We start from the raw sequence: 27,236 nt of genomic DNA on the forward strand, positions 1-27,236 counted from the left end.
CCAAGTGAAATGGAATGGAATGTAGAATGGAATGGAATGGAATGCCGAGTGAAATGGAATGGAACGTGGAATGCAATTGAATGTGGAATGGAAAAGAATGGAAAGTTGAATGGAAAGGAATGGAATGGAATGTGGAATGCAAAGGAATGGAATGTGGAACGGAATGCAATGGAATGCCGAATGAAATGGAATGGAATGTGTAATGGGACGGAATGGAATGCCAAATGAATTGGAATGGAATGTGGAATGGAATACGGAATGGAATGGAACTTGGAATGGAATAGAATGGAATGCGGAATGGAATTGAATGGAATTTAGAATGGAAAGTGGACTGGATCGCAGAATGCAACATGGAATAGAAAGTGGAATGGAACGTTGAATGAAAAGTGGAATGGAATCGAATGGAACGTGGAATGGAATGGAATGGAATGTGAAATGGAATTGAATGGAATGTGGATTGCAATGGAATGGAATGTGGAATGCAATACAATGGAATCGAATGTGGAATGGAATGGAATGCATTGCAATGAAATGGAATCTGGAATGGAATGGAATGGAAAGTGGAATGGAATGGAATGGAAAGTGGAATGGAATATAGAATGGAATGGAATGGAATTTGGAATGGAACGAAATGTGGAAAGGAATGGAATGGAATGGAATGTGGAATGGAATGGAATGGAATGGACCGAGTACCGGAATGGAATGGAATGAAATGGAGAGAGCACTGCAAAGGAATGGAAAGGAATGTGGAATATAACTTGGAATGGAATGGAAAGGAAAGTGGAATGGAAGGTGGAATGGAATGGAATGGAATGTGGAATGGAATGTCAAATGGAATAGAATGGAATGGGGAATGTTATGGAATGGAAAATGGAATACAACGTGGAACGGAATGGAATGGAAGGTGGAATGGAATCGAATGTCGAATGGAATTGAAAGGAATGGGGAATGGTATGGAATGGAAAATGGAATAGAACGGGGAATTGAATGGAATGGAAGGTAGACTGGAAAGTGGAATGGATCGCCAAATGCAACACGGAATAGAACGTGGAATGGAACGTTGAATGAAAAGTGGAATGGAATCGAATGGAACCTTTAAAGGAATGTGGAATGGAATGGAATGGAATGTGAAATGGAATTGAATGGAATGCGGATTGCAATGGAATTGAATGTGGAATGCAATACAATGGAATTGAATGTGGAATGGAATGGAATGCATTGCAATGAAATGGAATGTGGAATGGAATGGAATGGAAAGTGGAATGGAATATAGAATGGAATGGAATGGAATTTGGAATGGAACGAAATGTGGAAACGAATGGAATGGAATGGAATCTGGAATGGAATGGAATGGAATGGCAAGAGGACTGGAATGGAATGGAAAGAATGGAGACAGCACTGAAATGGAATGGAAAGGAATGTGGAATGGAACGTGGAATGGAATGGAAACGAAAGTGGAATGTAATGTGAAGTGGAATGGAATGGAATGTGGAATGGAATGTGAAATGGAATAGAATGGAATGGGGAATGGTACGGAATAGAAAATGGAATGAAACATGGAACGGAATGGAATGGAAGGTGGAATGGAATGGAATGTCGAATGGAATGGAATGGAATGGGGAATGGTATCGAATGGAAAATGGAATAGAACGTGGAATGGAATGGAATGGAAGGTAGAATGGAATGGAAAGGAAAGAGGAATCGTATGGAAGGGAATGGAATGTGGAATGGAATGGAATGTGGAATGGAATGCAATGTGGAATGGAATGCAATGTGGAATGGAATGGAATGTGAAATAGAATGGAATGGAATTAAATCTGGATTGGAATGGAATGGAACTGAATGTGGAATGGAAAGAAACCGAATGGAATGCAATGGAATAGAATGTGAAACGGAATGTGGAATGGAATGCAATGTGGCATGGAATGCAACATGCATTGGAATGGAATGCAAAGTGGAATGGAATATGGAATGGAATGGAATGTGGAATGCAATGTTGAATGGAATTCAATGTCCAATGGAATGGAAATGAATGTGGAATGGAATGGAATGTGGAATGGAATGGAATTCACCGTGGAATGGAATGGAATGTGGAATGTAATTGAATGGATGTGTAATGGAATGGAATGGAAAGTGGAATGGAAGGGAATGGAATGTGGAATGGAAGGGAATGGAATGTGGAATGAAATGGAATGGAATGTGGAATGCAATGTGGAATGGAATGGAATTTGGAATGGAATGGACTGTGGAATGGAATGGAATGGAATGTGGAAGGGAATGGAATGGAATGTGGAATATAATCAAATGGAAAAGAATGTGGAAAGGAATGTGGAATGGAATGGAATGGAAAGTGTAATGGAATGTGGAGTGTAATGGAATGGAAAGTTGAATGGAATCTGGAAAGGAATGAAATGGAATTAGGAATGGAATGTAATGGAATGTGGAACGGAATGCATTGGAATTTGGGATGGAATGGAATGGAATATGAAATGGAATGGAAAGGAATGTGAAATGGAAAGGAAAGGAACGTGGAATGGAATGGAATGCGAGATGGAATGGAATGGTATGTGAAATGGAAAGGAATTGAATGGAATGTGGAATAGAATGGAATGTAATTGAATGAAATGTGGAATGGAATGTGGAGTGGAATGGAATGTGGAACGGAATGTGTAATGGAATGGAATTTGGAATGGAATGCAATGGAATGTGGAATGGAGTGGAATGGAATGTGGCATGGAATGGAATGGAATGGAATCTGGAATGCAATGGAAAGGAACAGATTGTGGAATGGAATGGAACGGAATGGAATGGAATGGATTGGAATGGATTGTGGAATGCTTTGGAATACTATGTGGAATGGAATGGAATGGAATTTCATGTGGAACGGAATTAAATTGAATGGAAGGGAATAGAACGTGGAATGCAATGTGGAATATAAGGGAATGTGCAATGGAATGTTGAATCGAATGGAATGTGGAGTGTAATGCAAATGAATGGTGTGTGGAATGGAAAGGAATGAGGAATGGAATGGAATGGAATCAGGAATGGAATGGAATGGAATGTGGAATGGAATGGAAAGAGGAATGGAATGGAATGGAATGTGGAATGGAAAGGAATGTGGAATGAAATGTATTGGAATGTGGAATGGAATGGAAAGGAAAGTGGAATGGAATGTGGAATGGCATGGAAAGGAATATGGAATGGAATGTGGAATGAAATGTAACGGAATGTGGAATGGAATGGAATGTGGAATAGAATGGAATGGAATGGAAAGTGGAATGAAATGGAACGGAATGTGGAATGGAATGGAAAGTGGAATGGAATGGAATGAAATGGAATGTGGAATGCAATGGAATGGAACGTGGAACGGAACGTGGATTGGAACGTGGAAAGAAAAGTGGAATGGCATGTCTAATGGAATGGGAAATGAAATGTGGAATGGAATGTGGAATGGAATTTAATGCAATGGGGAATGGAATGGCATGTAATGGGGAATGGAATGGAATGGAATGTGGAATAGAACGGAGTGGAATGTGGAATGGAATGGAATGGAATGTGGAATGGAATGAGGAATGGAATGGAACTTGGAAAGGAATGGAACGGAATGTGTAATGCAATGTGAAATGGAATGGAATGCAACATGGAATGGAATGTGGAATGAAACGTGGAATGGAATGTGGAAAGTGGAATGGAATGCAATGGAATGTGGAATGGAATGGAATGAAATGTGGATTGGAATGGAATTTAATGTGGAACGGAATGGAACAGTATGTTGAACGTAATTGAATAGAAAGTGGAATGGAATCTGGAATGCATTGGAATGGAATGTGGAATGGAATATGGAATGGGATGCAATGAAATGGAATGGAATATAGAAGGGAATGTGGAATTGAATGTGGAATGGAACGTGGAATGGAATGTGGAATGCAATGGAACGGAATGTGGAATGCAATGTGGAATGGAATAGAATTGGGTGTGGAATGGAATGTGGAATGACATGGAAGGAGTAATGGAATGTCGAGTGGAATGGAATGGAATTTTTAAATGGAGTTGAATGGAATGTGGAACGGAATGAGGACTACAATGGAATGCAAAGTGGAATGTAGTGGAATAGAATGTGGAATTGAATGTTGAATCGAATGTGCAATGGAATGTGGAATGGAATGGAATGTGTAAAGGAATGTGGAAAGGAATGTGGAATGGAAAGGGGAATGGATTGGAATGGAATGTGGAATGGAATGTGGAATGGAATGTGGAATGGAATGTGGAATCCAAAGTGGAATGCAATGAAATGGAACGGAATGGATTGTGGAATGGAATGTGGAGTGGAACTTGGAATGGAATGCGGAAATTAATCTGGAATGGAATGGAATGGAATGTGGAATGTAACGGAGTGGAAAGTGGAAAGGAATGGAAAGTAATGAGGAATGAAATGTGGAATGGAATGGAATGAAATGTGGGATAGAATGCGGAATGGAACGGAATGGAATCCGGAATGAGATGGAATGGAATGGAAGGGAACGCTAAAAGGAACGTGGAATGGAACGTGGAATGGAATGTGAAATTGAATGGAAAAGAAAGTGGAATGAAAGGTAATGTAATGTGGAATCGAATGTGGAATGGAAGGTAATGGAATGTGGAATCGAATGAGGAATGGAAAGGAATGGAATGTCGAATGCAACGGAATAGAATGTGGAATGGAAGGTAATGGAATGTGGAATGGAATGGAATGGAAAGTGGAATACAATGGAATCGAAAGTGGAATGTAATGGAATGGAATAGAATGCGCAATGGTTTAGAATGCAATGTGGAATAGAATGGAATGGAATGCGGAAGTGAAGGGAAATGAAATTGGAATGGAAAGCAATGGAATGTGGAATGGAATGGAATGGAATGGAATGGAAGGTGGAATCGAATGAGAAATGGAATGTGGAATGGAACTTGGAAAACAATGGAATGTAACGTGGGATGGAATGGAATGGAACGTTGAATGGAATGTGGAATGGAAACTGGAATGAAATGGGGAAATGAACGTCAAAAAGAATGGAATGGAATGTGGAAAGGAATGGAATGGAACCTGTAATGAAATGGAATGGAATATGGAATGTAACGTGGAATGGAATAAGGAATGTAACGAGGAATGGAATGGAACGGAACATGTAATGGAACTTAGAAACGAATGTGGAATGGAACGTGGAATGGAATCTGCAATGGAATGTGGAATGGAACGTAGAATGGAATGTGGAATGGAATGGAATGGAATGTGGAATGGATTGGAATGGAATGGAATGTGAAATGGAACGTAATTGAATGTGGATTGGAATATGGATTGAAATGGAATGGGATTTGGAATGGAATGTGGAATGGAATTGAATGGAAAGTGGAATGGAATGGAAAGGAATGTGGAATGGATTGGAATGGAACTCGGAATGGAATGTGGAATGCAATGTGGAATGGAGTGCGGAATGGAAAGTGGAATGGAATGAAATGGAAAGTGGAATCGAATGTAACGGAAAGTGGAATGGAATGGAATGTGGAATGGAATGAAATGTAATGGAATGTGGAATGGAATTAAATGCAATGGAATGTGGAATGGAATGGAATGGAATGTGGAATCGAATGTGGAATGGAATTGAATGGAATATAGAATGGAATGGAAAGGAATGTGGAATGGATTGGAATGGAATGCAATGTGGAATGGAGTGGAAAGGAATGGAATGTGGAATAGAATTGAATGGAATCTGGAATCAATTGTGGAATAGAATGTGGAATGGAATGGAAAGAGGAATGGAATGGAATGGAATTGAATTGAATGTGTAATGGAACGTTGAATGGTATGTGGAATGGAACGTGAAATAAATTGGAATGTGGAATGGAATGTGAAATGGAACATGGATTGCAGTGGATTGTGGAATGGATTGTGTAATTGAATGTGGAACGCAATGTGGAATGGAATGGAATGGAATGTGCAATGGAGTGTGGAATGGAATGGAATGGAATGTGGAAACGAAAGTGAAATACAATGGAATGGAATGTGGAATGGCAAGTGGAATGGAATGGAACGGAGTGTGGAATGGAATGGAGTGATAAATGGAACAGAATGCAATGGAATGTGGAATGTAACGAGGAATGGAATGAAATGGAACGCGTAATGGAATGTAGAATGGAATGTGGAATGGAACCTGGAATGGATTGCGTAATGGAAAGTGGAATGGAACGTAGAATGGAAAGTGAAATGGAATGGAAAGGAATGTGGAAAGAATCGAATGGAATGTGGAATGGAATAGAATTGAAAGTGGAATGGAATGTCGAATGGAATAGAATGGAATGTGGAATGTGTTATGGAATGTAATAGAATGAAATGTGGAATGCACTGTGGAATGGCACGTGGAATGGAAAATGGAATGGAACGTGGAATGGAAAGTGAAATGGAATTGGAATGGAATGTGGAATGGAATGGAATGGAATTTAATGGAACATGAAATGGAGACGAATGGCTTGTGGAATGGAATGTGGAATGGAATGGAATGTGGAATGGAATGGAATAGAAAGGAATGCAATGGAATATGAAATGGAATGGAGGGGAATGTGGAATGGAAATTGTAATGGAATGGAATGGACTGAAAAGTTAAATGGAGTGGAGTGGAATGTGGAATGGAATGTGGAATGGAATGGAATGGAATGCGGAATGGGATGGAATGGAATGTGGAATGTAACGTGGAATGGAAGGAAATGGAATGTGGAAATGGATGGAATGGAATGGAATATGGAATAGAACCTGGTATGGAAAGGAATGGAAATTGGAGTGGAAGGTGTAATGGGGTGGAATGTGGAATGGAAAGTAAAATGGATCCTGGAATGGAATGGAATGTGGAATGGAATATGGTATGGACTGTGCAATGGAATGGAAAATGTAATTGATTGTGGAACGGAATGAAATGTGAAATGGAATGGAATGGAATGTGTAATGGAATGGAAAGGAAAGTGGAATGGGATAGAATGGAAAGGAAAGTGGAATGGAAAGTGGAAAGAACTGGAAGGGACTGCGGAACGGAATGTGGAATGCAATGGAATGGAAATAGAATAGAATGTGGAATGGAATGGAAGGGAATGGAATGCAATTTCGAATAGAATGGAATGGAAAGGAAGGAAAAGGAACGCTGAATGGAATGGGATGGAATGTGGAATGAAATGCAATGCTATTTGGAATGCAAAGCGAAATGCAATGGAATGGAATGTTGAATGGAATCTGGAATGGAATGTAACAGAATGTGAAATAGAATGTGGAATGGAATGGAAGGGAATGTGGAATTGAATGTAATGGAATGTGGAATGGAATGGAATGGAATGGAATGTGGAATGGAATGGAATGGAATGTGGAATGGAGTGGAATGGAAAGTGCAATGGCGTGTGGAATGCAATGAAATGGAAGGTGCAATGGAAAATGGAACGGAATGGAATGGAATGTAGAATGGAACGGGGAATGGAAGGTGAAATGGACTGGAATGGAACATATAATAGATCGTGGAATGGAACGTGGAATTGAATGTAATGTAACATGGAATAGAAAGTGGAAAGTAAAGTGGAATGTAATAGAATGGAACGTGGAATGGAAAGTGGAATGGAACGAGGAATGGAACGTGGAATGGAATGTAATGGAACGTGGAAAGGAATGTGGAATGGAATTTGAAATGTACTGGAATGGAATGTGGAATTGAACGTGGAATGGAACTTAGAATGGGATGCGGAATGGAATGTGGAATGGAACGTGAATCGAAAGTGGAATGGAATGCGGAATGGGAAGTGGAATTAAATGGAATGGAACGTGGAATGCGATGGAATGGTACGTGGAATAAAGTGGATTGGAATGTGTAATGGAATGGAATGGAATGGAATTAGGAAAGGTAGGGAATCAACGGAATGGTATGTGGAATGGAAAGGAAATGAAAGTGGAATGGAATGGAATGTGGAATGGAAAGGAATGCGGAATGGAATTGAATGGAATGGAAAGCGGACTGAAATGCAATGGAATGGAATGTAATTTGGATTGGAATGGAATGGAATGTGGAATGGAATGGTAAGGAATGCGGAATATAATGGAATGTGGAATGGAAAGGAATGCGGAATTGAATTGAATGGAATGGAAAGTGGACTGGAATACAATGGAATGGAATGGAATTTGGATTGGAATGGAATGGAATGCGTAGTGGAAACTGGAATGGCACGGAATGGAATGTGTAATGGAATGTGGAGTTGAATGGAATGAAATGTGGAATGGAAAGAGGAAAGCTATGGAAAGAATGTGGAATGGAATGGAATTGAATGTGGAATGGAATGGAATGAAAAGAGCAATGGCATGGAATTGAATGTGGAATGGCATGGAATGGAATGTGGAATGGAAACCGGAATGGAATGGAATTGAATGTGGAATGGAAAGTGAAATGGAAAGTGGACTGGAACTTGGAAAGGAATGGAATGAAATGTGGAATGGAAGGTGGAATGGAAGGTGGAATGGAATGTGGAATGGAAGGTGGAATGGAACATGGAATGCAATGTAATATGGAATGGAATGTTGAATGAAACGTCATATGGAAAGTAATGTGGAATGGATTGTGGAATGGAATGGAACATAATGGAACGTGGCATGGAATGGAATGGAATGGGGAATGGAATGTAGAATGGATTGGAATGGAATTTGGAATGGAATGGAATGGAATGTGGAATTGAATGGAACGTGGAATGGAATGGAATGGAAAGTAGAATGGAATGGAATGGAATGGAATGGAATGGAATGGAATGGAATCTGGAATGGAATGGAAGGGCATGTGGAATGAAATGCGGAATGGAATGAAATGGAATGTTGAATGTAACGTGAAAAGGGAAGTGGAATGGAACGTGGAATGGAATGGAACCTGGAGTGGAATTTGGAATGGAATGTGAAATGGAATGGAAAGTGGAATGCATTTTGGAATGGAATGCAATGGAATGTGGAATTGAATGGAATGGAATGTGGAATGGAATTCAATGGAAGGGATCTTGGAAAGAATGGAATGGAATGTGAAAAGGAATGGAATGGAATGCGGAACGCAATTGAAAGTAATGGAACGTGGAATGGAATTCAATGGAACGTGGATTGGAATGGAATGGAACGTGGAATGGAATAGAATGGAATGTCAAATGGAATGGAAAGGAATGTGAAATGGAATTGAATGTAATGGATCGTGGAATGGAATGGAATGGAATGTGGAATGGAATGGAATGGAATGTAGAATGGAATGGAATACAATGTGGTAGGGAATGGAACGAAATGTGGAATGGAATGGAATGGAACTGAATGTGGAACGGAATGGACTGTGGAATGGAACAGAATGGAATGCAATGGAATGTGGAATGGAATGGAATGTGGAATGAATGGAATGGAATGTGGAACAGAATGGGATGGAAAGGGGAATGGATTGGAATGGAATGTGAAATGGAATGGGATGGAATGGAATGGAAAGTCGGATGGAATGGAATGGAAAGTAGAATGGAATGGAATGAAAGTGGAATGGAATGGACAGGAAAGTCAAATGGAATGGAATGCAATGTTGAATGTAGTGGAATGGAATGTGGAATGGAATGGAATGGAATGGAATGGAATGGAATGGAACTTGGAATGGAATGGAATGTGGAATTGAACGGAAAGGAATGCTGAATGGAATGGAAGGTGGAATGGAATGGAATGTGGAATGGCATGGAATGGAATGTGGAAAGGAATGGAATGGAATTTGGAATAGAATGTGGAGTGGAATTGAATGGAATATGGAATGGATTGTGGAATGGAATGGAATGATAAATGGAAATGAAAGAATGTGGAAAGTAATGCAGAATGGAATGTAATGGAAAGTGAAATGGAATGGAATGGAATGCAGAATGGAATGGAATGGAATGTGAAATGGAATAGAATGGAATGTGAAATCGAATAGAATGGAATGTGGAATGGAATGTGGAATGGAATGCAATGGAATGTGGAATAGATCGTGGAATGGAATGGAATAGAATGTGGAATGGAATGGAATGGAATGGAATGTTGAATGGAACATGGAATGGAATGTGGATTGGAACGTTTAATGGAATGTTGAATGCAATGTTGAATGCAATGGAATGTGCAATGGAATGTGAAATGGAATGTGGAATGGAATGGAAAGACGAATGAATTGTGGAAATGAATGTGGAATGCTATGTGGAATAGAATGGAATGGAATGTCGAAAGGAATGTGGAATAAAACGGAATGGAATGTGGAATGGAATGGAATGAATTGTGGAATGAATCGTGGAATGGAATGGAATGGACTGTGGTATGGAACGTGATATGGAAAGTGGAATGGAACATGGAATGGAATGGAATGGGGAATGGAAAGTGGAATTGAACGTCGAAGGGAATTGAGTGTGGAATGGATTATGGAATGGAATGAAGAATGTAACGGAATGGAACATGGAATGGAATGTAATGGAATGGAATGAGGAACGAAATGGAATGGAGTATGAAATGGAATGGAATGCAATGTGGATTGGAATGGAATGCAATGTGGAATAGAATGATGGAAGGGAATGGAATGCCAAATGTAATGGAATGGAAAGTAGAACGGAATAGAATGGAATGGAATTTGTAATGGAATGGAGTGGAATGTGGAAAGCAATGGAATATGATATGGAACGGTATGTGTAATGGAATGTAATGCAATGAGGAGTGGAATGTGTTCTGGAATGGAATGGAATAGAATGTGGAATGGAATGGAATGGAATGTGGAATGGAATGGAATGGAATGTGGAAAGGAACGTGTAATAGAATGCAATGCAATGTAGAAAGGAATGGAATGGAAAGTGGAATGGAAAGTGGAATAGAATGGAATGCAATGTGGAATGGAATGAAAAGGAATTTAATGGAAAGCAATATAGAATGGAATGGAATGGAATGGAATGTGGAATGGAATAGAATGCTATGTGTAATGAAAAGTGGAATGGAATCGAATGGAATGTGGAATAGAATCTAGAATGGAATGGAATTTAATGTGAAATGGAATGTGGAATGCAGTGGAATACAATATGGAATGGAAGGTAATGGAATGTGGAATGGAATTGAATGAAATGTGCAATGGAATGTAGAATGCAATGGAATGGAATGCACAAAAGAACGTGGAATGGAATGCAATGGAATGTGGAGTGGGACGTGGAAATGAAGGTGGAATGAAATTTAATTGAACATGGAATGTAACGTGGAGTGGAACGTGGAATTGAATGCAATGTTACATGGAATAGAAAGTGGAATGTAGGGTGGAATGAAATGGAATGGAAAGTGGAAAGGGAAGTGGAATGGAACGAGGAATTGGACGTGGAATGCAATGTAAAGGAACGTGGAATGGATCGTGGAATATAATGGAATGGAACGTGGAAGTGAAAGTTGAATGAAACGTAGAATGGAATGCGGAATGGAACGAAAAATGGAACGTGAATGGAACGTGTAACGGAATGCGGAATGGGACGCAGAATGGAATGGAATGGAATGTGAAATGGAATGGAATGGAATGGAATGTGGACTTTTAAGGAGTAGAATGGAATGGAATGTGGAATGGAATGGAATATGGAATGAAAAGGGATGAGGAATGGAATTGAATGGAATAGAAAGTGGACCGGAATGGAATGGAATACAATGGAATGTGGATTGCAATGGAATGGAATGTGGATTTGAATGGAATGGAATGTGGAATGGAAACTGGAATGGAGTGGAATGGAAACTAGAATGTCATGGAATGGAATGGGTAATGGAATGTGTAATGGAATGGAATGGAATGTGGAATGGAATCTGGAATGGAATGTGGAATGGAATGGAATGTGGAATGGAATGAAATGGAATTTAATGTGGAATGGAATGGAATGTGGGATGGAATGGAATGGAATGGAATGTGGAATGGAATTGAATGGAGTGTTGAGTGGCAAGGAATGGAATGTGAAATGGAACGGAATGGAATATGGAACGGAAAGTGGAATGGAATGCAATGCAATGTGGAATGGAATGGAATGGAATGTGAAATGGAATTGACTGGAATGGGAAATGGAATGGATTGGAATATGGAATAGCATGTGGAATGGAATGGAATGCAATGTGGAATGGAATGGAATGGAATGGAATGGAATGGAAAGGAATGGAATGTGAAATGGAATGGAATGGAATGTGGATTGGAAGGGAATGGAATGTGGAATGGAATGGAATGGAATGTGGAATGGAAAGTGGAAAGGAATGCACTGAAAAGGAATGGAAATTGTAAAGGAATGATATGCAAAGTGAAACGGAATGCATTGTGGAAAGGAATGGAATGGGATGTAATGGAATGGGAAATGGAATGGAATGGGGAATGGAATAGAATAGAATGGAATGTGGAATTGAAAGGATTCAAATGGGGAATGGAATGGAATGGAATGAAGAATGGAATGGAATGGAATGTGAAATGGAATGGAATGGAATGGGGATTGGAATGGAATGGAGTGTGGAATGGAATGAAATGGAATGTGGAATGGAATGTGGAATGTAATGTTAAATAGAATGGACTGGAATGTGGAATGGAATGGAATGGAATGTGAAATATAATGTACAGTGGAATGGAATGGAATGTGAAATAGAATACGAAATGGAATGGAATGAAATGTGGAATGGAACATTGAATGGAACGTGGAATGAAAAGTTGAATGGATCGTGGAATGCAACGTGTAATGGAAAGAGGAATCGAACGTGGAAAGGAATGGAATTCAAACTGGAATGGAATGGAATGGAATGCGATATGCAATGTGGAATGGAATGGAATTGACTAAGGAATGGAATGGAATGCAGTATTGAATGGAATGGAATACGGAATGTAATGTGGAATGGAATGGAATGAAATGTGGAATGGAATATGGAACATAATGGAAAGGAAAGTGAAATGGAACGTGTAATGGAAAGTAGAGTGGAAAGTGGAATGGAACGTGGAATGGAACGCGGATTGGAACTTGAAATGGAACATGGAATAGAACGTGGAATGCAACGTGGAATGGAATGTTACATATAATGTGGAATGGAATGGAATGGAATGTGGAAAGGAATGGAATGTGGAATAGAATGGAATGTAACGTGGAAAGGAAGGGAATGAAATGCGGAATGGAATGGAATGTAGAATGGAAAGGAATGGAATGTGGAGTGGAATGGAATGTAATTTTGAACGGTATGTGGAATGGAATGGAATGGAAAGTGGAATCAAATGGAATGGAATGGAATGTGGAATGGAATGAAATGGAATGAGGAATGGAATATGGAATGGAATGAGGAATTGAACGAGGAATGGAACGTGGAAGGGAACGCGCAATGGAACATGGAATGGAATGTGGAATAGAATGACGAATGGAAAGTGGAATTGAATGTGGAATAGAATGTGGAAAGGATTGTGGAATGCAATGGAATGGAATGTGGAATGGAATGGAATGGAATGTGGAATGCAATGTAATGAATGAGGAAGGGAAAGTGGAATGGAACGGAATGTGGAATGGAAGGTGGAATGGAATGAAATAGAATGTGGAATGGAATGTAATGGAATGTGGAATGGAATGTGGAATGGAACTTGGAATGCAATGGAATGTAACATGGAATTGAACGGGGAATGGAATGTGTGATGGAAAGTGGAATGGAATGGAATGTGGGATGGAATGTGTAATGGAACGTGGAATGGAATGGAATGTGGAATGGAACGTGGAATGGAATGGAATGTGGAATGGAATGGAATGGAATGAGGAATGGCATGTGGAACGGAATGCAAAGGAATGTCGAATGAAATGTGGAATGAAATGGAATGGAACGTGGAAGGAAATTGATTGAATGTGGAATGGAACGTGGAATGCAAAGGAATGGAATTTGGAATGGAACATGGAAAGGAATGTGGAATGGAACGTGGAATGGAATGTGGAATGGAAAGTGGAATGAAATGGAATGTGGAATGAAATGTGTAATGGAGCATGGAATGCAATGGAATGTGGAATGCAAAGTGGAATGCAATGAATGTGGAATGGATTGTGGAATAGAATGTGGAATCAAATGCAATGGAATGTGAAATGGAATGTGAAATGAAATGGAATGGAAAGTGGATTGGAATGGAATGGAATGTGGAATGGAATGTGGAATGGAATGGAAAGGGATGCGGAATTGAAAGTGGAACGGAAAGTGGAAAAGAACGTGGAATGGAATGGAATGTGTAAAGTAATGTGGAATGGAAAGTGGAATGGAATGGAATCTGGAATAGATTGTGGAATTTAGTGGAAAGGAAAGTGGAATGGAATGGAAAGAAATGTGGAATGGAATGGAATGGGATATGGAAAGGATTGGAATGGAATGTATAATGGAAAGTGGAATGGAATGGAATGGAACGTGGAATGGAATTGAATGGAAGGTGGAATGGAATGGAATTTAATGTTTTACGGAATTGAATGGTATGCAGAATGGAATGGAATGGAATGTGGAATGGAATGTGGAGTGGAATGGAATGGAATGCAGAATGGAATGTGGAATGGAATAGAATTGAATGGGGAATGGAAAGAAATGGATTGTGGAATGTAACGGACTGCAATGGAATGTGGAATGGAATGGAATGGAATCTGGAATGGAATGGATAGGAATGAAATGTGGAATGGAATGGAAAGGAATTGAATGTCGAATGGAAAGGAATTGAATGTGAATTGGAAAGTAGAATGAACGGGAATGGAAAGTGGAAAGGAATGGAATGGAATGAAAGGTGGAATGGAATGGAATGGAATGGAATGTGGAATGGAATGGAATGCAATGTGCAATGTAATGTAGAATGGAATGGAGTGGAATGTGTAATGTAATGGAATGGAATGTGGTGTGCAATGGAATGGAATGTGGAATGGAATGTAGAATGGAATGGAATAGAAAGTGGAATGGAACGGGGAATGGAATGGAATGGAAATTACATTGGAAAGTGGAATTGAATGTGAATTGCAATGTGGAATGGAGTGTTATGTAATGGAATGTGGAATGTAATGGAAGGGAAAGTGGAATGGAATGAACTGCAATGGAATGGAAATTAAAATGAAATAGAATGGAATGTGCAATGGAATGCAATGGAATGTGGAAGGCAATGTGGAATGGATTGAAATGTTTATTGGAATAATAAATGGAAAGGAAGGAAACGTGCAATGCAACGTAGAATGGAACTTCGAATGGGAAGTTGAAAGTAAAGTGGAATGGAACGTGGAAACAACATGGAATGGAACATGGAATGGAACGCGCAATGCAATGGAATGGAAGGTGGAATGGAATGGAATGGAAAGTGGAATAACAGGGAATGGAATGTGGAATTTAATGGAATGGAACGGAATGTGGAATGGAATGTGGAATGGAAGGTGGAATGGAATGGAATGTGGATTGGAATAGAATGGAATTCAATGGAAAGTGGAATGGAGTGGAATGGAATGGAATTTGGAGTGGAACTTGCAATGGAATGGATTGGAACGCGGAATGGAATGGAATGGAAAGTGGAATGGAAATTGGAATGCAAAGTGGAATGGAAAGGAATGGAATGGAACGTGGAATATAATGGAATGGAATGTGGAATGGAAAGTGGAATGGAATAGAATGGAATGTGGAATGGAATGAAATGCGGAATGAAACGTGGAATGGAAAGGAATGGAAAGTGGAATGGAACGGAATGATATGTGGAATGGAATGCAACGGAATGTGGAATGGAATACAACAGAACGTGGAATGTTAAGTCGAATGGAATGGAATGGAATGTGGAATGTAATCAAATGCAATGGAATCAGGAATGGAATGGATTGGAAAGGAATGCAATGGACTGGAATGTAATGGAATGTCGAATGGAATGGAATGGAATCTGGAATGGAATGGAAAGGAATGTGGAATGGAAAGTGAACTGGAATGGAATAGAAGGTGGAATGGAATGAAACGGAATGTGCAATGGAATTTAGTTGAATGGAATGTGGAATGGATAGGAAAGAAAGGTGGAATGGACTGGAATGTAATGTGAAACAGAAAGTTAAATGGAATGGAATGAAACGTGGAATGGAATGTGGAATGTAATGCAAAGCATTGAAATGCAATGTGAATTGGAATGGAATGGAATAGAATGTGGCATTAAATGTGGAATGGAATGGAATGGAATGTGGAATGGAACATGGAATGGAATAGAAGGTAATGTGAAATGGAAGGTGGAATGGAATGGAATAGAATGTGAAATGGAATGGAATGGAATGTGGGATTGAGCGCGGAATGTAATGGAAAAGAATGTGGAATGGAGTGGAATGGAACGTCGAATGGAATGGAACGTAATACCGATTGGAATGTGGAACGGAATGGAAAGGAACGTGGGATGGAATGGAAAGGAATGTGGAATGGAAGGTGGAATGGAAAGTGGAATGGAATGGAATGGAATGTGGAATGGAACGTATAATGGAAGGGAAAGGAATGTGGAAAGGAACGTGGAATGGAATGGAATTTAATGGAAATTGTAATAGAATGGAATGGAATGTGGAATGGAATGAAATGGAATGGAAGGGAGTGCTGAAAGGAAGGGAATGGAATGCAATGGAAGGGAATGGAATGAGAAATGTAATGGAATGGAATGTGGAATGGAATTGAATGGAATGTGGAATGGATGGAATGGAATGGAATATGGAATGCAATGGAATGGAATCCGGAATATAATGGAATGGAATGGAATATGGAATGGAATGGAATGGAAAGTGGAATGGAATGGAATGGAATGTGGAATGGAATGGAATGGAAGGTGGAATGGAATGGAATGTTGAATGGAATGTGGAATGGAACGTCGTGTCGAAAGTAGAATGGATTGTTGAATGCGAAATCAAATGTAATGCAATGTGGAATGGATAGGAAAGGAATGCGGAATGGAATGGAATCTAAAGTGGAATGGAATGTGGAAGGGAATGGAATAGAAAGTGGAATGGAATTTGGAAAGGAATGTGGAAAGGAATGTGGAATGGAATGGAATGGAATGTGGATTGAAACGCGGAATGGAATGTGAAATGGAACATTGAACGGAATGCAATGGAATGTGAAATGGAATGTGGAAAGGAATGGAATGGAATATTGAAAGGAATGTGGAATAAAATGGAATGGAATGTAGAATGGAATGGAATGGAATGTGGAATGAAACGTAGAATGCAATGCAATGGAATAAGGAATGGAACGTGGAATGTAATGTGGAATGGAAAGTGGAGTGGAATGGAAAGTGGAATGGAATTTCTAATGGAACACGGAATGCAATGGAATGTGGAATGGATAGTGGAATGTAATGGAATGTGGAATGGATTCTGGAATGGAATGAAGAACGGAATGCGGAACAGAATGGAAAGGAAAGTCGAATGAAATCTGGAATGAAATGGAATGGAATTTGCAAGGGTATGGAATGGAATGTGGAATGAAAAGTGGAATGCAATGGATTGGAATGTGAAATGGAACGTGGAATGGAATGTGGAATGGAACATTGAAAGAAATGGAATGGGCACTGGAATGTGGAATGGAAGATAGAATGGAAAGTAAAATGGAATGAAATGTGGAATGGAATGGAATGTGGAATGGATTGTGAAAAGGAATGTTCAATGGAATGCAAAGCAATGTGAAACGAAATGTGAAATGAAATGGAATGGAATGTGTAACGGAATGAAATGGAATGTGGAATGGAACGTAGAATTGAATGGATTGGAATGTGAAATGGAAAGTGGAATGGAATGTGTAATGGAATGAAATGGAATGTGGAACGGAACGTAGAATTGAATGGATTGGAATGTGAAATGGGAAGTGGAATGGAAAGTGGAACAGAACGTGGGATGGAACGGAATTTGGTAGGTAATGTGGAATGGAAAGTGGAATGGAATCGAGTGTGGAATAGATTGTGGAATGTAACGGAATGGAATGTGGAACGGAAGGGAAAGGAATGTGGAATGGAATGGAATGGATTATGAAAAGGATTGGAATGTAATGTGGAATGGAATGTGAAACGGAATGGAATGGAACGTTGAATAGAATGTTATGGAACGTGGAATGGAAAGGAATGAATGTGGAATGGAACAGAATGTAACGTGGAATGGAATGGAATGTGGAATGGAATTTGGAATGGAAAGGAAAAGAATGTGGAATTGAATGGAATGGAATTTGGAATGGAATGTGGAATGGAATGGAATGGAATGGGAAATGGAATAGAATGGAACGCAATGTGGAATGGAATGGAATTGAATGTGGAATGGAATGGAATGGAATGTGGAATGGAATGGAATGTGGAATGGTATTGAACGGAATGTGGAATGAAATGGAATGGAATGGAATATGGAATGGAATGTGGAATAGAATGTGGCATAGAATGTGGAATGGAATGAAATAGAATAGAACGGACGGTGGAATGGAATGGATTTGAATAATTCAGCATGGAATGCTTAATACAACGGAATGCAATGGAATGGAATGGAATGTGGCATGGAATGGAAAGTGGGATGTTATGGAATGGATTGTGGAATTGAATGGAATGGAATGGAATACGTTTTGGAATGCAATGTTGAATGGAATGTTGACAGGAATGTGGAATGGAATGGAAAGGAATGGAGTATTGTGGAAAGTAATGGAATGTGGAATTGAATGGAATTGAATGTGGATTGGAATGGAATGGAATGTGCAATGGAATGGAATGTGGAAAGGTAGGGAATGGAATGTGGAATGGAATGGAAGGGAATGGAATATGGAATGGAATGGAATGTGGAATGGAACGTGGAATAGAATGTGGAATGGAATGGAATGGAATAAAACGGAATGTGGATAGGAATGGAATTGAACGTGGAATGGAATGCAATGGAATGTGGAATGGAATGGAATGCAAAGCAGAATGGAATGGACTGGAATGTGGAATGGAAGGAGGAATGGACTGGAATGGAAAGTGGAATCGAATGTGTAAGGGAAAGGAGTGGAATGTGGAATGGAAAGTGGAATGGAAAGTGGAAAAGAAGGTGGAATGGAACGTGGAATAGAACGCGGAATGGAATGGAATGAAATGTGGAATGGAAAGTGGAATGGAACGTGGAAGAGAAAGTGTAATGGAAAGAGGAATGCAATGTGGAATGGAATACAGTGAAATGTGGAAGGAATGGAACAGAATGTGGCATGGAATGGACTGGAATGCGGAATGGAACGTGGAATGGAAGGAGAAATTGAACATGGAATGGAATGCAATCGGGATGGAATGGAATGGAAGCATGTAAGGAATGGAATGGAGTGTTGAATCGAATGGAATGGAATGTGGAATGGAATGTGGAATGGAGTGAAAAGGAATTTGGAATGGTATGTGGAATGGAATGGAAAGGAATTTGGAATGGAATGTGGAACGGAATGGAGTGTCAATTATAATGGAAAGTGGAATGGAATGGAATAGAGTGTGGAAGAGAATGTGGAATGGAATGTGGAATGGAATGGAATGGAATGGAATGTGGAATGGAATGGAATGGAATGGAATGTGGAATGGAATGGAATGGAATGGAATGTGGAATGGAATGGAATGTGGAATGGAATGGAATGGAATGGAATGGAATGGAATGGAAGATGGAGTGGAATGGAATTTTGAATGGAATGGAAAGGAATGGAATGGAATGGTATGGAATGGGATGGTATGGAAAGTGGAATGGAATGGAATGGAACATGGAATGGAATGGAAGGGAATGTGGAATGGAATGTGGAATGGAATCTGGTATGGAATGGAATGGGGTTTGGAATGGAATGTGGAAAGGATTGTAATGGAATGTGGAATGGAATGGAATGGAATGGAATGTGGAATGAAACGTGGAATGGAATGTAATGGAAAGGAAGGAATGGAATGTGCAATGGAATGTGGTATGGTATAGAATGGGATTTGGAATAGAATCTGCAAATGAATGGAATGGAATGTGGAATGGAATGCAATGGAATGTGGAGTGAAATGTGGAATGGAATGGAATGGAATGCAACGGAATGGAATGGAATGTGGAATGGAATGGATTATAATGGAATGTGGAATGGAATGTGGAATGGAATGGAATGGAATGGAATGTGGAATGGAGTGGAATGTGGAATGGAGTGGGAATGGATTGGAAAGGAATGTGGAATGGAAAGTAATGGTATTTGGAATAGAATGTGGAAAGGAATGCGGAATACAATGTGTAATGGGATGGAATGCAATGGAATATTGAGTGGAAAGTGGAATGGAATGCGGCATGGAATGGAATGGAATTTGGAATGGAATTTGGGGTAGAATGTGGAATGCAAAGGAATGGAATTTGAAATGGAATGTGGGGTGGAATGGAATGGAATGTGGAATGGAATATGGATTGGAAGGGAGTGGAAAGTGGACTGGAATGAAACGGAATGTGGAATGGAATGGAATGGAAAGCGGAATGGAATGTGGAATCGTATGAGGAATGGATCGTGGAAAGTAATGGAATGGAAATTGGAATGGAATGGAATGGAATGTGGAATGGTTTGCAATGGAATGTGGAATGAAATAGAAAGGAATGAAATGGGAATTCTAATAGAATTTAATGGAATTTCGAAAGAAATGGAATGGATTGGAAAGTGGAATGTAGCAGAATGGAATGTGGCATGGAATGTGGAAAGGAATGAAGTGGAATGTGGAATGGAATGTGGAAAGTAATGAAGTGGAAAGTCGAATGGAATGTGGAACTGAATGAGTAATGGGATGATATAGAATGTGGAATAGAAGGGAAAGGAATGCGGAATAGAATGCAATGAAATGCAGAACGGAAAGTAACGGAATGTGGAACGGAATGCAATGCCATGGAAAGTGGAAAAGAATGGAATGGAATGGAATGGATTGCGGAATGGAATGAAATGGAAAGTGGAATGGACTGGAATGGAATGTGTAATGGAATGGGATGGAATGGAAGGGAATTGAATGGAATGCGGAATAGAATGGAATGCAATATTGAATGCAATGGAATGGAATGGAAGGTGGAATGGAATGGAATGGAATGTGGAATAGAATGGAATAGAATGTGGAATGGAATGAGGAATGCAATGGAATGGAATGTGGAATGGAAGGAGGAATGCAATGGAATGGAATGTGGAATGGATGGTGCAATGCAATGGAACGGAATGTGGAATTCAATATGGAATGGAATGTGGAATGGAATGGAATGGAATGTGGAATGAGATGTGGAATGCAATGTGGAATAGAACGGAAAGGAATGTGGAATGGAATGTGGAAAGCAAAGCTCAATTGAATGGAATGGAATGTAGAATGGAATGTGGAATGGAACGGAATGGAACGTGGAATGGAACGCGGAATGGAATGTAGAATGGAACGTGGAATTGAACGAGGAATGGAACGTGGAATGGAATGGAATGGAATGGAATGTGGAACAGAAGGTAAAGTAATGTGGAATGGAATGTGGAATAGAATGGAATGCAATGGAATGCAATTGAATGTGAAATGGAATAGAATGGAATGTGGAATTGAAAAAATGGTATGTGGAATGGAATGGAATGGTATGGAATGTGGAATGGAATGGAAAGATATGGTATGGAACGGAATGGAATGGAAAGTGGAGAGAATGGAATGGAACGTGGAATGGAATGGAATGGAATGCGGAATTGAATGGAATGGAATGCAGAATGTAAGGGAATGGAATGTGGAATGGAACGGAATGGAATGTGTAAAGGAATGTGGAATGGAATGTGCAATGGAAAGTGGAATAGAATGTGAAATGGAATGGAATGGAACATGGAATGTAATGGAATGAAACATAGAACGCAATGTAATGGAATGTGAAATGGAACGTAGAATGGATTTTGGAATGGAACGTGGAATGTAATGTGGAAGGACTGTGGAATGGAGTGGAATGGAATGTGGAATGGAATGGAATGGACTGTGAAATGGAATGAGGAATGGAATGGAAAGGAATGTGGAATGGAATGTGGAATGGAAAGTGGGATGCAATGTGGAAAGGAATGGAATGGAACGTGGAAAGGAATGTGGAAGGGAATGAAATGGAATGAGGAACGGAATTTGGAATGGAATGTGGAATGGAATGGAAAGGAATCTGGAATCGAATGTGGAGTGGAGTGGAATCGAATGTGGAATGTAACCAAATGGAATGAGGAATGGAGTGTGGAACGGAATGGAATGGAATGTGGAATGCAAAGTTGAAAGGAATGTTGAATGGAATGCGGAATGCAAGCGAATGGAAAGTGGAATGAAATGTTGAATAGAATGGAATGGAATGTGGAATGGAATGTGAAATGGAAAGGAATGTGGAATGGAATGGAGTGGAATGTGGAATGCAATGGAATGGAATGTGGAATGTAACGAAATGGAATGGAAAGTGGAATGCAATGGAAGGTAATGTGGAATGGATTGTGGAATGGAATGGAATGCAATGTGGAATGGATTGTGGAATGAAATAGAATGGTATTTGGAATGGAATATGGAATGGAATGGATCGTGGAATGGAAGGTGGATTGGAATGGAACGTAATTTGGAAAGGACTGGATCGTGGAATGGATTGTATAATGGAATGGAATGTAATTGGGAATGGAATGTGGAATGGACTGGAATGGAATGTACAATGGAATATGATATGGAATGGAATAGAATGTGGAACGGAATGTGGAATAGAATGGAAATGAATTTGGAAAGGAATGATGAAAGGAATGGAAGGGACAGCAATGTGGAATGGAATGGAATGGAAAGTGAAATGGAATGGAATGGAATGTGGAAAGGAGTGCAATTAAATGCAATGTGGAATGGAATGGAGTGCAAAGTGGGATAGAATGGAATGGAATGTAGAAAGGAATCCAATAGAACCTGGAATGGAATGGAATGGAATGGAAAGGAATATGGAAAGAAATTGACTGTAATAAGGAATGGAATGTAATAGAATGGAATGGAAGGTGGAATGGAATGGAATGGAATATGGAATGGAATGGAATTGAATGTGGAATAGAATGGAATGGAATGCAATGTGGAATGTAAAGGAATGCAATGTGGAATAAATGGAATGGAATTTGGAAAGGAAAGGAATGGAATGGAAAGTGGAATGGAATGGAATGGAATGTGGAAAGGAATACAACGGCATCTGCAATGCAATAGAATGGAATGTGGAATGGAAGTTGGGTTAGTATGGACAGTAATGGAATGGAATATGGAATGGAATGTAATGTGTAACGGAATGGAATGTGTAATGGAATGGAATGGAAAGTGGAATGGAAAGGAACGGAATGTGGAATGGAATGGAATGGAAAGTGGAATGCAATGTGAAGTGGAAAGGAATTGAATGGAATTTGGAAAGGAATGGAAAGGAATGTGAAATGGAAAGTGGAATGGAATGGAATGGAATGTGCAATGGAATGTGAAATGGAATGGACCGTGGAATGAATGGAATGTAGAATGGAATGGAATGTGGAATGTAATGTGGAATTGAATGGAATTAAATGTGGAATGGAATGGAATGGAATGGAATGTGGAATGGAATGAGATGGAATGGAATGGAATGTTTAATGGAATGGAATGGAAAGTGGAATGCAAGGGAATGCAATGGGGAATAGAATGGAATGGAATGGAATGGAATGAGGAATGGAATGTGGAATGGAATGGAATTGAATGGAAGGTGGAATGGAATGGAATGGAATGAAAGGTGAAATGGAATGGAATGTGGAATGGAATGGAATGGAATGTGGCATGGAATGGAAAGGAATATCGAATATAATTTGGAATGGAATGAAAAGGAATTCAGAATGGAGTGGAATGAAAAGGAATTGAATGGATTGGAATGGAGTGGAATGGAATGGAACGTGGAATGTAAAGTGGAATGGAACGTGGAATGGAATGGAATGGAATGTGGAACAGAAGGGAATGGAATGTGGAGTGGAATGTGGAATGGAATGGAATGGAATGGAATGGAATGGAATGGAATGGAAAGTGGAATGGAATGGAATGGAACATGGAATGGAATGTGGAATGGAAATTGGATAGGAATGGAATGGTATAGAATGTGGAATGGAATGGAATGGAATGTGAAATGGAAAGTAATGGAATGTGGAATGGAATAGAATCGAATTTGGAATGGAATGGAATGGAATGGAAAGTAAAATGGTAGGTAATGGAATGTTGAATACAATGGAATGCACTGAAATGTAATGTGGAATTGAGTGGAATGGAAAGTGGAATGGAATGGAATGGAATGTGGAACGGAATGAGGAATGGAAAGTGGAATTTAATGTGGAATGGAATGTGGAATGCAACGTGGAATGGAATGGAATGGTAAGGAATGGTTTGTGGAATGGAATGTTGAATGGAACGGAATACAATGTGGAATGGAAGGTGGTATGGAATGGAATGGAATGTGGAATGGAATGTGAAATGAAATGTGGAATGGAATGTGGAATGTAACGCAATAGAAAGTGGAATGGAATGTGGAATGGAATGTGGAATGGAAAACAATGGAATGTGGAATGGAATGTAGAATGGAACGTGGACTGGAATGGAAGGCAACGTGGAATGGAACTTCGAATGAATCTTGGAATGGAACGTGGAATGTAATTGTATGGAATGTGGAATGGAAAGGAATATAACGTGGAATAGAATGGAATGGTATGTAATGAGGAATGGAATGGAATGGCATGGAATGTGGAATGGATTGGCATGGAATTGCGAATGGAAAGGAATTGAATGCGGAATTCAATGAAATGGAATGGGATGTGGAATGCAATGGAATGGAATTGAATGGATTGTGGAATGGAAGGTAATGTAATGGAATCGAATGTGGAATTGAATGCAATGGTATGTGGAATGGAATGGAATGGAACATAGAATGAGACGTGGAATGGAATGGAATGTGAAATGGAATGTGGAATGGAAGGGAAAGGAATGTGGAAAGGAAGGTAATGGAATGTGGAATGGAATGGATTGGAATGGATCTGAATGTGTAATGGAATTGAATGGAATGTAGAATGGAAAGGAATGGAATGTGGAATGGAATGGAATGGTATGGAATGTGGAATGGAAAGGAATTTAATGTGGGATGCAAGGGAATAGTATGGAATGTGCAAGGGAATGGAATGGAATGCCAAATGGAATGGAATGGAATGTGGAATGGAATGTGGAATGAAATGGTTAATGGAAATTGGAATGGAATGTGGAATGGAAAGTGTAATGAAATGTGGAAAGGAATGTGGAATGAAAACTAATGGAATGTGGAATGGAAACGAATGGAATGTGAAAAGTAATGTGGAATGGAATGGAATGGTAAGTGGAAGGGAATGTGGAATGGAATGGAATGGAATATGGAATGGAATGTGGAATATAATGGAATGGAATGTGGAATGGAATGCAATGGAATGGTATGAAATATGGAAAAGAATGGAATGGAATACGTAAAGGAATGTGGAATGGAACCTAGAATGGAACGTGAAAAGGAACGTGAAATGGAATGTGGAATGGAGCGTGGAATTGAATGGAAGGTGGAAAGGAAATTACTGCAATGTGGAAAGGAATGGAATGCTATGAAATGTGGAATGGAATGGAATGGAAAGGAATGGAATGTTGAATGGAATGGAACGGAATTTGCAATGGAATGGAGTGGAATGTGGAATGGAATGAAATGCAATGTGGAATGGAATAGAATAGAATGGAATGTGGAATGAAATGGAACGGAATGGAATAGAATGCCGAATGGAATGGAATGAAATGTGGAATGCAATGTAATTTAATGTAACGTGGAATGGAATAGAATGAAATGTGGAATAGAATGCAATGGAATGTGGATTGGAACGTGGAATGCAATGGAATGGAATGTGGAATAGAATGTGGAATGCAATGGAATGGAATGTGGAATGGAATGTGGAATGGAATGTGGAATGGAATGGAATGGAATGTAGCATGCGATGTGGAATGCAATCTGGAATGGAACGGAATGTAATGTGGACTGAATGTGGAATGTAAAGTGTAATGGAATGGAATGGAATGTGGACTATAATGTGTAATGGAATGGAATAGAACGTGGAATGGACCATGGAATGAAAAGTGGAATGGAACGTGGAATGGAAGGTGAAATGGATCGTGGAATGGAAAGGCATGGAATGGAATGGAATGTGCAATGGAAAAGAATGGAATGGAAAGGAATGTGGAATGGAAGGTGAAATGCAATGGAATGGAATGTGGAATGGAATGTGGAATGGAATGTGGAATGGAATGGAATGGAATGTAGCATGCGATGTGGAATGCAATCTGGAATGGAACGGAATGTAATGTGGACTGAATGTGGAATGTAAAGTGTAAAGGAATGGAATGGAATGTGGACTATAATGTGTAATGGAATGGAATAGAACGTGGAATGGACCATGGAATGAAAAGTGGAATGGAACGTGGAATGGAAGGTGAAATGGATCGTGGAATGGAAAGGTATGGAATGGAATGGAATGTGCAATGGAAAAGGATGGAATGGAATGGAATGTGGAATGGAAGGTGAAATGGATCGTGGAATGGAAAGGCATGGAATGGAATGGAATGAGAAATGGAAAAGAATGGAATGGAATGGAACGTGCAATGGAAGGGAATAGAATGTGGAATGGAACGTAATGGAATGTGGAATGGAAAGACTGGAATGCGGAATGGAATGGAACATTATACAGTGAGGAAAGGAATGGAAAGATATGGAATCTGGAATGGAATGGAATGGAATGGAAAGTGGAATGGAATGGAATGGAAAGTGGAAAGGAATGGAATGGAATGTGGAATGGAAGGGCATGGAATGGAATGGAATGTGAAAAAGAATGCGGAATGGAACTGAAATGCAATGTGGAATGGAATGTGAATCAGAATGAAAAGGAACGTGGAATGGAATGGAATGGAACATAGAATGCAATGGAATGGAACGTGAAATGTAACGTGGTATGGAACTTGGAATGGAATGGAATGGAAAATGGAATGCAATGGAATGGAACGTGGAATGGAACGTGGAATCGAACATTGAATGGAACGTGGAATGGCACATGGAATGGAACGTGCAATGGAATGTGGACAGAATGTGGAATGGAATGGAATGGAATGTGGAATGGAATGAGGTATTGAATGGAAAGGAATGTAGAATGGCATGTGGAATGGTATGTGGAATGGAATGTGGATTAGAACGGTAGGGAATGT

The sequence above is a fragment of the Pongo pygmaeus genome, chromosome 12 (assembly GCF_028885625.2).
Source record: "Pongo pygmaeus isolate AG05252 chromosome 12, NHGRI_mPonPyg2-v2.0_pri, whole genome shotgun sequence".
In the NCBI taxonomy this organism is placed as follows: domain Eukaryota; kingdom Metazoa; phylum Chordata; class Mammalia; order Primates; family Hominidae; genus Pongo; species Pongo pygmaeus.